This window comes from Phocoena phocoena, chromosome 7, assembly GCF_963924675.1.
Source record: "Phocoena phocoena chromosome 7, mPhoPho1.1, whole genome shotgun sequence".
NCBI classification, from domain to species: domain Eukaryota; kingdom Metazoa; phylum Chordata; class Mammalia; order Artiodactyla; family Phocoenidae; genus Phocoena; species Phocoena phocoena.
The window spans coordinates 95,482,418-95,495,180 of record NC_089225.1 but is presented as its reverse complement, the minus strand read 5'-3'; the positions used below and the strand labels follow the sequence as shown (position 1 = coordinate 95,495,180).

General features: G+C 43.8%; 1 pseudogene; it reads right to left on the bottom strand.

The window, feature by feature from the left end:
- Nucleotides 1–5,725: 5,725 nt before the first annotated feature.
- LOC136125430 (potassium-transporting ATPase alpha chain 2 pseudogene) lies at nt 5,726–9,671 on the bottom strand (annotated as a pseudogene).
- Between the last annotated feature and the right edge of the window lie 3,092 nt (nt 9,672–12,763).

The following is a 12,763-nucleotide window of genomic DNA, read 5'->3' as shown; positions in this document are numbered from 1 at the left end:
TGCAGAGAGTGGACGTCCATTTTACTGGACCGAGATTCAGAGAGGTTAAGCGACTTACCCAGGGTCACACAGCTAGGAACAGAGTCAGAATCCAAATTCAGGTCTGATGGGTTCCAGAACCCACAGCAAAGAGGACAGAGTAGAAGTGGTCTTTCTAGTCATGAATACCAACATCACTGCTCAGTTATCCCTGTGCTTGGTGTGATCTGTGAGATTCTGCGTGCTGGGTGCTGTTAGCCCCAGATGGAGAAGCTAGAGCACAGAGATTTTGAGTGAAATATCTACAGTCCCAAACAGGTCAACAGAATAAAGCAAGATGTGGGTGGTCCATTAATTCATTCCCTCTTTGCAAAAACTGCCAAGAGATCCAATCGATTGCATGAAAAATATCAACTCAGGGAAACACGTCAGTCAAACTGATAAAGACGTCAAACATCAAGACACGTGTTTGTCTAGTGAGCCAAGTGTAAGAAATGTGGGTGGATGATGTCTTCGAATGCTGGCCAGGGTGATGCTTCTATTCATAGGATCACAGATTCCGGAATAGGGAGAGATCTGGAAAGTCAGAGGGCCGAGCCCTTACTGCATCCCTGACAAGCCATCGCCCAGCTCCTGCCCAAAACACACAGTGAAAGGGAATTCACATTTTCAGGGACTGTGAATTCTGCTTCTGGACATTCTGACTTCTGGTCAATAGAAGTAGAACTTCAGTATTCTCAGCCTGAGTTCCTTTAGGTGCAAATGAGGCCACGATAAGAGTCAAACACTTTGGGACCCTTTGGGAATGCCAAATGGTCTAGCCACTTTGGAATACAGGTTGACCATTTCTTATAAAGTTAAATATATGCTTACCATAGGGCCCAGTGGTCCCACTCTTAGGTATTTCCCCAACGACAACATGTGTCCACACTAAAAGTTGTATGCGAATGCTTCATTCTTCATCATCAAAAACTGGAAACAATGAAACATCAACAACAGTAGTCCGCCGATTGGCAGATGGATAAACAATCTGTGGTGTGCCCGTACCTGGGATAGTACTAGCATAGCAAGAAAAAAAGAACATAGGACCGATAGGTACAATGTCATGAATAAATCCCAAGAGCCTTACCTAAGGGAAAGAAATCACACTCAAAGGCTACATATGCTATGATTTCATTTATATGACATCCTGGAAGAGACAACAAACAGAACGTATACATATACTGGGACAAAAGAGATTGGTGGTTGTCAGGGGCTGGGGATGCAAGCGAGGTACTGACTTCAAAGAGGCACGAGGGGATGTTTCGGGGTGATGGAAATGCTCTGTATCTTGATTGTGCAGGTGATTTTACAACTTTATGCGCTTGTGAACATTTATTAAATTGTACATCTTAAAAAGCTAAATTTTAAGTCTGACTTAAGGAAAGTATTAAAAAAAGATACAGATACAAAATTGAATCACTGGATGGCCTCCATCTGTGTGGCTGCAAAAGCTTGGTCCTCATGGTGAGAATGGTAATGAGAGGACCCCTGCTCTGGAAATCTACAAGGGTTCCCGTCCACGAGGGCCTGAATCTATGCAGCCGCTGCAAAACCTGGCCACTACTCTCTTATGGGCCAATAATTCTGATGTTCCAGCAGCTCTGTCCGGGGCTCTATCTCTGAAGCTGCATTTGGTCTGAAGTCTGTGTCAAGGCCTTTCCACCCCAGGCTGCTGATGTGCTCCCTGTGCTCCAAGCTTCTTTTTTTTTTTTGCAGTACGTGGGCCTCTCACTGTTGTGGCCTCTCCCGCTGCGGAGCACAGGCTCCGGACGCACAGGCTCAGCGGCCATGGCTCACGGGCCCAGCCGCTCCACGGCATGTGGGATCCTCCCGGACCGGGGCACGAACCCGCGTCCCCTGCATCGGCAGGCGGACTCTCAACAACTGCGCCACCAGGGAAGCCCCAAGCTTCTTGATTGTAATTTTTTTTTTTCCTGCCAAGATGGAAATGGTTTCTTTTTCTTGGTTGTCTACTACTTTGCAGTTCTCTCTGAAGAATTGCTTGTGTCCTTAAATCTCATGGCTTTTTAAATGTTTACACAAGACAGTTTGCTCTTTATACACATGTCACCAGGGTGCCTGGGACTGAGGCAGATTAAAGCAAGGCCACCACCATGCTATTCCCAGTACCTCCACTCTCACCCTTGATGCCCAGACCCCGGGGCGATGTCCAGCACTCCTGGGTTTTTCTACCCTTGTTGCAGATTCTCCTTTGCTTCTTCCTTTCAAATTTAGCTTCTCTTGGCATGTGCTTCACGCACACCCCAAATTCAGCATGCCCTTTTCTATGTCTGAACACCAAGTTTTTCTACGGTTCAAGTTCTTTCCCCAGAATATTCTAACACTCTATGCAAATTAGCGTTGTAAATAAATTTTGGGCTTGGAGGAGTATACCTAACTTCAGACGTTTGCGATAGTTCAATTCTAATTTTGGCTAAAACCTTTTTTTTTTTTTATTATAGTGAAGATGTTTTTGCCTCTAGCATCTTCTGTGTATTGTCCCCATTCTTCTCCTCTTCTGCTGAGCTGAGCAAATCTAATGCCTCTTCTGGTGACAGGGCTTCAGCTACTTGAAGACAATGGTCATGTTTTTCTGGACTCTTCTATCCAGGCTGGCTTAGCAAGAAGGCCATATCTGTTGAGAAGACTTCATCTGGAGCCCTGAACTAAGACGTGGACCCTGGAGGAGAGAAGAAAATAGAAAAAAAGAGAGGGAGAGGTGGTTCAGCAAAGGACAAGCAGAGGCACCCACACAAGCAGCCCCGGAAGAGAGACAGCCCTGGACCCACCTTTGCTTCCTATGCAGGAACAACCTGTCCTTGCCACGTCATTACTGAGCAAAAAATTTCCTTCCCATCAGAGAATCTAGAGTGAAACGATACTACCCCTGAAAGTTTTCCATGGAGTTATTGGCATGTTTTTGAATAAATTATTTTTACTTTTTGGCCCCAAAGTGAATTTAGCATCTCCTAGGAGTATCAGCTTAGGCTGGATTTGGGGTAGAGGCTTAGAAGGAGGAAAAGTCCTGGTTTTAATGGAAGAAACACCCCAGACACGTGGGGAAAAGACCCAAAATCTAAAACAGAGAGGCGTAGTGTACCCAGCCCTCCTCAAAGCACCTGGGAGTTGGCACTGTGTGTGCAATTCTGGTGCTCAATCAAGGTTGAAATATAACCCAAACATTGGTGAGTCCAGGGGCCAACTCCCTACATTTCTGGAATGGTCTCACTGAGAATTAGAAATACACTTTATGGATCAGAATTCCTCTTAGTCTTTACCACCCAGGCTGCCTCTTCTGTCTTTATTGGACAAGACCGACCCCATTCTGAGCACAGCAATGTTGTCTGAGCACAGATGGAGACCCCCTTTCCTCCCTCTTCAAAATTCTCTCCTGGAGAGGGCCCTGTGTTTATTTGGAAGAAATTTTTTGAGTCACTGTGGGTGCAGGGTGACACCCAAGGGTATGCTCAAGTAACAAAAGAGGCCTTCGGAACTCGTGAATGTAGGACAAGGGGGGGGGATTTGTGTTGTTCCTGGGAGGGGAGAGAGGAGAGAAAAGAGTAGAAAGAGGTGAGAGAGAAGCCAGGATACGGAAGAGACCTGGAGGGTGCTCCTAACTCCTGGAAGGTTTAATGTATAAGTAAGTTATTAAACTCACATTATGGACTTAGTGATGAGTAGACTAGAGAAGGGTTGAATATTGTGCCTAAACTTGAGGGGTAGAGGCCAGAGACTGTGGCAGGGATGCAGGAACTATCAGTCTGAACCTGAGTTACATTTGTTTCTTTGTTTCTTTTACACATTGAACTTGAACTCCTTCCTCTGGTGGCTCCACCTTTGCATTTCCAGTGCCTAGCACACTGCCTGAAACATAAAAGGGCCTCAATCAATGTTGTTTAAAAGAAAGAAGGATGGAAAGATAGGAAGTAAAATCTTCTAATTTTGCAAGTAATAAAGAGTAAAAGATAATTGAGACTGTCTCAGAAACTTCAAAGTCTCAATATTGATTTCTTGTAAAGCTTTCTGATTCATTCAAAGGAAAATGGGATCTGTTAAACTTCCCTTAAAACATTGTCTCTTTTATCTTGACACTGTTTCTTCTTTAAGTCCAGCCCCGAGGCACCTGCTCCTTGAAGCCTCTTCTATGTCCCTGACTGGACATCATGGTACATGACCTAGAATCACGGAAAATTAGGATTGAGAAGGGACATTAGAAGTCTCTAACAGGGATTTCCCTGGTGGTGCAGTGGTTAAGAATCTGCCTGCCAATGCAGGGGACACGGGGTCGAGCCCTGGTCTGGGAAGATCCCACATGCTGCTGAGTGACTAAGCCCATCTGCCACAACTACTGAAGCCCACACGCCTAGAGCCCGTGCTCTGCAACAAGAGAAGCCACTGCAATGAGAAGCCCACGTACCGTAAGGAAGAGTAGCCCCCGCTCGCTGCAACTAGAGAAAGCCTGCACACAGCAACGAAGAACCAATGCAGCCATAAATATATTAAAAAAAAAAGTTCACTATATATTAAAAAAAAAGTCACTTACAGATAATCTGATTCCTGGACCTTTCTTATGTCACTTAATACTTTCTATCTTAGTTTGTTTGTTTTCTAAAATGTCTTTTACTTTATTCTTTATTTTATTTTATTTTTTTTTTACATCTTTATTGGAGTATAATTGCTTTACAATGGTGGGTTAGTTTCTGCTTTATAACAAAGTGAATCAGTTATACATATACATACGTTTCCATATCTCTTCCCTCTTGCATCTCCCTCCCTCCCACCCTCCCTATCCCACCCCTCCAGGCAGTCACAAAGCAATGAGCTGATCTCCCTTTTACTTTAAAATGAGGTCTCTCTGGACCTGTCAACATAGATGTTGTTTCACACATGAATAAACCTAAGTTGAAAGCATGAAACATGATTGGCGTAACGTTGGTGCTGGAAAGTGCTTTGCAAATGTTTAACAAGAAATAGATATTACTATTTCAAACCAATATGGCTTCCTGGTGAATGAAAGACCCTTTTGTTCAGTACAGCCCCTTGAGTTAGGATACGCAAAGTGGACTTGGAGTTTGGATTTGGAGCAGGAATTGGAAGAAGTCCAACTGGCATTCCAGTAGTAGCGGTGAAGGGCCATCTGGGAGGGAGGAGAAGAGGTGAGGCAAAAATGGATGGGCCAGTGAGATGCTGAGAGTTGGGGGTGAGGGGTGACATGGCAGGGAAAGCATGTTGTGGCAACATCTGAGAGTCAAAGTGGGGCATGTCCATGTTCTCATGATGTAACCTTACCCCCTTCTCCATTTCCTGCAAACCTTGAGTTGGATTTTTGAGCAAAGTGGACAGTTTCCCCAGGAACTCATAGACATCTTGAGAAAGGCATTGATCTTCAACAGGATGTACAATAGAGGTATGAGAAATCCTACCTAGAGCTTAAAATCAGGGAGACCCCAGCAGATATCTGGGTTATACAAGATTACTTAATATCTTGGAAATCTATGTATGTACAAATAAGTGTTTCTTCTCTACATCATCACCTTGAAATTTACATATTTAAAAACCGGAGATAGAGATAAAATTTATACATAAATAGTCAAATCTCAGCTGTAAAGTACAAAACATCAATTGAGTGCCTTTTGTATAGTTTTTGTCTTTCTCTGGTATAAATTTGGATGATGTCATTATTACACAAGAGAACTGAAGATCATCACCGATGTGAAGTGGGGACACTTGGGCAAAAAGATGGTGTTAGTGATATATTATCCCAACAGGTTCCACAGTAAAGTCTGATAAAAAGTTTTCACACCTCATTATACACCCAAAGCAGAAGATATGGATGTGATATATCTACAAACCAATCCTGAGCCAGGAGCCTGGTGAAATCTAGGGCTGTGACACTTCCAGTGCCATAGGAGAGAATTACTGCTATGATAAGCTGTGAGGCAATCCCTAGCCAGATGGCTTTATTTCTGGAAAGACCTTGTTGGAAGATGAAATTGCTCCAGGTCTTCTTCATGATCAGATATGCTATTTGGTAGTTCATGATGCCAGTGAGAGCAGCTGTGTAGCCTGTACATTATAGGTATTTCCTCTGATACCTCGTCCATTCTTGTCCATAGCAATCGCCCCCGTCATTCATGCTGTTATTCCTCCATTGCTCCAGAGGTTAATGAGAGTGCTGGGCCTAAATCTCCTCTGTGCATACATGGTGACATAGACAACGAAAGCTCCTGGGCTTGCATGAGGCCAGTGTGTTGGCAGGACTACATGGCAAGTGACTTGTTCACCAATCTGTCCATTTCCTTATGGTGGGGTTTCTGGTTCAAAATGACACTTTCAGCTTTCCCATAGGGTAGAGCCAGAAGGGAGTTAAGTCTGTGCCCAGATTGATGAACAAGATAGTAATGATGCCAATGATCAGGGAAAGCCCGACAACAGTGTAGATCAAAAAAAATGCAAAGCTTGGCAATGTTCTGGGTCAGAGTATAAGCAATAATCTTCTTTAGGTTGTCAAAGATTAGGTGGCCTTCCTCTACCCTGTGGTTAGAGATGCAAAGACATCACTGTCATCCAGTAAGACTGTGTGGCCTGCATTTTTGGATCCATTAGAACCTGCTACCCTCATGGCAATCCCAACAACTGCATTCTTTAGAGCTGGAGAAGCGTTAAGTCCATCCTCTGTCACGGGAACAAGTGCATCTGTCTCTGACAGCCCACATCAGTGATTGGCTTCTGCTGGAGGGATGTCTGAGCAAAGGCGGTTTCCAAGTACTTGGTTAAGAGCTCATCCAAGGTGCTCTTGATTTATGTCCTTCAGCTCCATACTGGACATCACAGTGGCTTTACCCTACTTGTGTACTTGCTCCATAGCAAGGTTGAGGCTTTTTCAAAGTCTTCCACCATCTATCTCACTGTTGGCTGGAATGATACCTGGCAATAGTGTTGGCTGTGAAGGGATGATCACTTGTGACCATAACAACCTTGACCCCAGCCCTCTGGTATTTGGTAAGTACCTCAGGCACAGTGGACCGAAAGGGATCAGTCCTTGACAAGAGCCCACAAATCAGAAACTGGAGGTGGGAAAGGTCATGACATCTGTCAAATGAGTAGGCTTCTGGGAACTTGATTGCTGGCAGGAAGAGGTGACAGAAACCCAGAATGTGGCTCCTCCAGAACCCCTAACTCCATGTACATGGTGTGGAAGGCCTTAGCTGGGCCCTTGACCCGAGGCTGCTCTAGGACATCGATAATGATGGTGCTGCACTTCTCTAGGGTCTTCTCAGGGGCCCCTTCATCATCGTGAGGCAGCATCTGTCACTGGGGTCATCCATCTCATGTACGGGGGCTGAAATTTGTTGGTAGAATCAAAAGGGATTCTAGGCACTTTGCAGTCTCATTTCCTAATTTCTATCACATCCCCCAAAATGACCTCTGAAAATGACCTCCAACCACAACTTTCTCCATGATGGTTTCTCGTGTCCTTGTTTGAACTCAACTTGGTTATACAGTGTTATTATCTTGAATAAGGAGGCCCAGATTCCAGAGCTTCAGGCAAGGAGTTGGTTTTTCTGTTCGTCATGTGTCAGCCACATAGATCTGCTTGTCACACCGCACATGGGTTCTGTTGTGAGTCTGAGGGTCGATCTTGTCAGAGCAAATGATAGAGGCGGAACTGAGGTCTTCACTGCTTCCAGGTTCATCTCCAGGCAGTTCTTGGCCACCTGTTTTTCTGTCATTAATGGAGTGACAGTGGCAATCACCAGGAGGTCCTCAGGTGCATGGGCCACAGTGACACCAATGAGGAAGGTGGTGGAGTCCAGGACATACTTCATGGACACTGTGATAATAAAGAAAAGGATGCTGGTGAAGTGGCCACTTCTGCCACAATACAAACAAAGTGCTCAATCTCAGTGGCAATGGCTGTCTTCCTATTGCCAATTCCTGAAGCCATTGAGGCAATCTGTCCAATGATGGTGTCATTGCCTGTGTTGGTGATTGTGCCAGTTGCCACACCTTTAAAATAAGTTGTAGAAGAGAAGCCAGTGTTCTTTGTTTCAAGGCGATTGCCATGAGTAAAGTCACGGGAACAGGAGTGAGGCTCAGACCTCCTAGTGAGAGATAAATGATCTGTTTTAGCTCACTGAGAAGCCAGCCACCTGATCTCCCTAGGAATTTGGTCTCCACCCTTAATCTCCACCATGTTCCGGACCATTAGCTACTCTTCAGGGATTGTACTCTCCCTTGCATCCCAGATGACAAAAACTTGGAGAGGAATAATTTACTGAATCTTAACATTATGCTGGTGCTTTTCACTTATTGGAAATAAGCAAATATCACCCCAACCAGAGCAAGCACAGAACCCAAATACACACTGTCTAAGCAGGCACACTTACCATTGAAGTACTCGATTCCAAATGCAAGCCAGCATAGGACAGCTCCCGTCCATAGAAGGATGGGGAAGCCCCACAGCACCTACTGAGAAATCTGACAATCCCTCATGTTTCTTTGAAAGGCCTGAGTGTACTGGGGCTGTCCTGAACCAAGAGCTCTTCAGCTCTCATGCTGGACAGCACTGTATCTCATTTGGACCATAGTTCTCTTCCAATTCCTTATTGCTCAATTTCTGATCTTCTACGTGAATTCTTTCTTGCGTTCCTCTTTCTAGTGATTCTTTATGAGTTCCTAGCAGTTGTACTTCGGGATCTGGTACTTCTCCTGGCCATCCCCACTGGCTGTTTTCTCTATGTCTTTAGTTCCACTGAGCTTCACAGAGTAAGTTTTTGGTGTTGTTTTGCCCACGATGCTGATGACATGGGTGCTTGTGGAATGAAGTTGGTCACAGAAGGGCACAGTTCCAGGGTGTGAGCTGTACTAAGGGCCTGGAACTAAGGGGTCCAGCTGCAGTAGTTTGAGGTGGGAGACCTGAAGGGCCAGTCTCAGACTGGACCCTGTGCTGCTGAAGCCCAGTGGGTTCAGTGCCTGCTCATAGTTTTCTATCTTATTTCTGCTCGTTTAAAAATCTACTCTACCAGGTTGAAATCCTCCTGAGAGCAGAGCCTGTGTTTGTTTACCATTGTATTCTCAACACATGGGGATTCAAAATAGATATTTGTTGAATGACTAAATGATCTCATAATTTGTGACCTGTGGGTTTTGGCCATCTCTTGACAAAGTAATATTAGCCTCTGACTAGAAGAGATAGAGCCTGGACGAATGTGCTTCATAAAGAGAGGAGCTTGAACCAGGTCAGCATTTCTCAGCTGAAGCCTCTGGAAATCTTTGCAGGGAATGAGGTACACAAGTCAATCTGAGCCTCAGTTTCTGCATCTGTAAAGTCAGGATGAAAATAGGGGAAAGGCAATATTTACCTCTTGGGGTTGTTAGAATTAAATAAGATAATGCACATAGAGCACTTAGAACTATTCCTTGTACTTAGTAAGCACTCAAATTTAGTTATTAATGTTAATATTACAATACATGATCATAATAAAAAAGTAATTCTTGTAGGAACTGTAGATTCTGTAGCTCTATTTCATTCTGTTTGTCAACTATTAACTGCCTATGACACATGAGAAATTGTGGAGGAGGAAAAACATTTGTCTGATTTACCGTAACTTACTAACCCAGAGATGGTTAGCCAGCAGCAGCAGCATCTTCGTCCCTGCAGATAGAGTGCTCATTCTAGCTCACGATGACATTTTTGGTAGTTATTGAGTCTGGAAGGTTCATATGGTGGTCTTTCAGCCACCTTCTCAAGAGAAACAAATATATGCATCACCCTTTATGGAGCTCTTTGAAGGAAGGAACATGTTCCCTTCATCTCATTATCCTGCACACCTAGAACACACAGGAGATGCTAAATACACTTTTTTTTTAAACATCTTTATTGGAGTATAATTGCTTTACAATGGTGTGTCAGTTTCTGCTTTTTTTTTTAAAACATCTTTATTGGGGTATAATTGCTTTACAATGGTGTGTTAGTTTCTGCTTTTTTTTTTAAACATCTTTATTGGGGTATAATTGCTTTACAATGGTGTGTTAGTTTCTGCTTTATAACAAAGTGAATCAGTTATACATAAACATATGTTCCCATATCTCTTCCCTCTTGCATCTCTCTCCCTCTCACCTTCCCTATGCCCCTACTCTAGGTGGTGACAAAGCACTGAGCTGATCTCCCTGTGCTATGCGGCTACTTCCCACTAGCTATCTATTTTACGTTTGGCAGTGTATATATGTCCATGCCACTCTCTCACTTTGTCACAGCTTACCTTTCCCCCTCCCCATATCCTCAAGTCCATTCTCTAGTAGGTCTGTGTCTTTATTCCTGTCTTACTCCTAGATTCTTCATGACATTTTTTTTTCTTCTTAGATTCCATATATATGTGTTAGCACACGGTATTTGTCTTAGTCTCTTTCTGACTTACTTCACTCTGTATGACAGACTCTAGGTCCATCCACCTCACTACAAATGACTCAATTTCGTTTCTTTTTATGGCTGAGTAATATTCCATTGTATATATGTGCCACATCTTCTTTATCCATTCATCCGATGATGGACACTTAGGTTGCTTCCATCTCCTGGCTATTGTAAACAGAGCTGCAATGAACGTTTTGGTACATAACTCTTTTTGAATTATGGTTTTCTCAGGGTATATGCCCGGTAGTGGGATTGCTGGGTCATATGGTAGTTCTATTTGTAGTTTCTTAAGGAACCTCCATAGTGTTCTTCATAGTGGCTGTACCAATTCACATTCCCACCAGCAGTGCAAGAGTGTTCCCTTTTCTCCACACCCTCTCCAGCATTTATTGTTTCTAGATTTTTTGATGATGGCCATTCTGACTGGTGTGAGATGATATCTCATTGTAGTTTTGATTTGCATTTCTCTATTGATTAATGATGTTGAGCATTCTGTCATGTGTTTGTTGGCAATCTGTATATCTTCTTTGGAGAAATGTCTATTTAAGTCTTCTGTCCATTTTTGGATTGGGTTGTTTGTTTTTTTGTTATTGAGCTGCATGAGCTGCTTGTAAATTTTGGAGATTAATCCTTTGTCATTTGCTTCATTTGTAAATATTTTCTCCCATTCTGAGGGGCTACAGTTATCCGGACAGTATGGTACTGGCACAAAAACAGAAATATAGATCAATGGAACAGGATAGAAAGCCCAGAGATAAACCCACGCACATATGGTCACCTTATCTTTGATAAAGGAGGCAAGAATATACAATGGAGAAAAGGCAGCCTCTTCAATAAGTGGTGCTGAGAAAACTAGACAGCTACATGTAAAAGTATGAGATTAGAACACTCCCTAACACCATACACAAAAATAAGCTCAAAATGGATTAAAGCCCTAAATGTAAGGCCAGAAACTATGAAACTCTTCGAGGAAAACATAGGCAGAACACTCTATGACATAAATCACAGCAAGATCATTTTTTTTTTTTTTTGCAGTACGCAGGCCTCTCACTGTTGTGGCCTCTCCCGTTGCAGAGCACAGGCTCCGGACGCGCAGGCTCAGCGGCCATGGCTCACAGGCCCAGCCGCTCCGCGGGATGTGGGATCTTCCCGGACCGGGGCACGAACCCATGTCCCCTGCATCGGTAGGCGGACTCCCAACCACTGCGCCACCAGGGAAGCCTCACAGCAAGATCCTTTTTGACCCACCTCCTAGAGAAAGGGAAATAAAAATAATAATAAACAAATGGGACCTAATGAAAGTTAAAAGCTTTTGCACAGCAAAGGAAACCATAAACAAGACCAAAAGACAACCCTAAATACACTTTTTAATGAATGAATGAATCCTATTCATGGAAGGCATTGATACTGAACATTGGTTCAAAATAATTCAGAATCAGTGGTGATTTAGAAGCGATGGAATTGAACCCCAAAACTTCCTTAGAGACCTTTCCATATGGGGAAGTTCTCATTATGTTATGATGTATCCTGCAACTAGCAAACTTGTGCCCACTGAACCCGTTCCAGATTTGGATCCAGCAGCTGCCTCCACAGGGAAGAGAGAGTTAAACATCTGATTTGTTCTAATTAAAAGTCATTCAATCTGGGCTCTGGAGGGATACAGTCTGATGTAACCCTTATCAACTTCATCAACAGGCCATGATACATTTTAAGAGTTGAGCTGATGTGGCTTATCAAGGGACCTTAGCTACTATGACACCATGGCCTGGCTTGATGCCCTCAGCCAAAGCCAAGTGTTGGGTGGGTAGCTTGGCTCTCTCAATAGCTTGCTTGGCCCACGCTGGTGGTATGTGTCAGGGCAGCAAGAATGCATTGCCTAAGCTAGGAATATGGACTGTCTCTGAGGGTTGGAGGAAGAGGGTAATAGAGGGAGGGAGTTCTGATTCCGGTGGTGGAACAAGCGAACAGGTTGTCTAGAAGGACATGTAAGCAGTCCTTGAATCCAGCACCCTTGCTGTTATCCACAGTTACTCACAGTTAATGTATCGTGGGTATTGTTCTAGGGCAGGGAAAGAGTGGAGCCAAACCAGGAGCAAATGACAAGGCACATTCCAGATCTGGTACATAGGTATAAACTTGACCTTGGAATACAGTGGACGTGGCTGGGGATACCATAACTTTATAGGAGGTCCCTAAATTTAATCTTTGGAAAGAGATATGTTCATCCCAAGGATACCTTCAGGGCCTATCTTGCAAAGAGACACATCCTAATTTGATGATTAGAAGGACACTAGAAGTCCTGTCTTCTCCCCATCCCAGCCTTTCCCC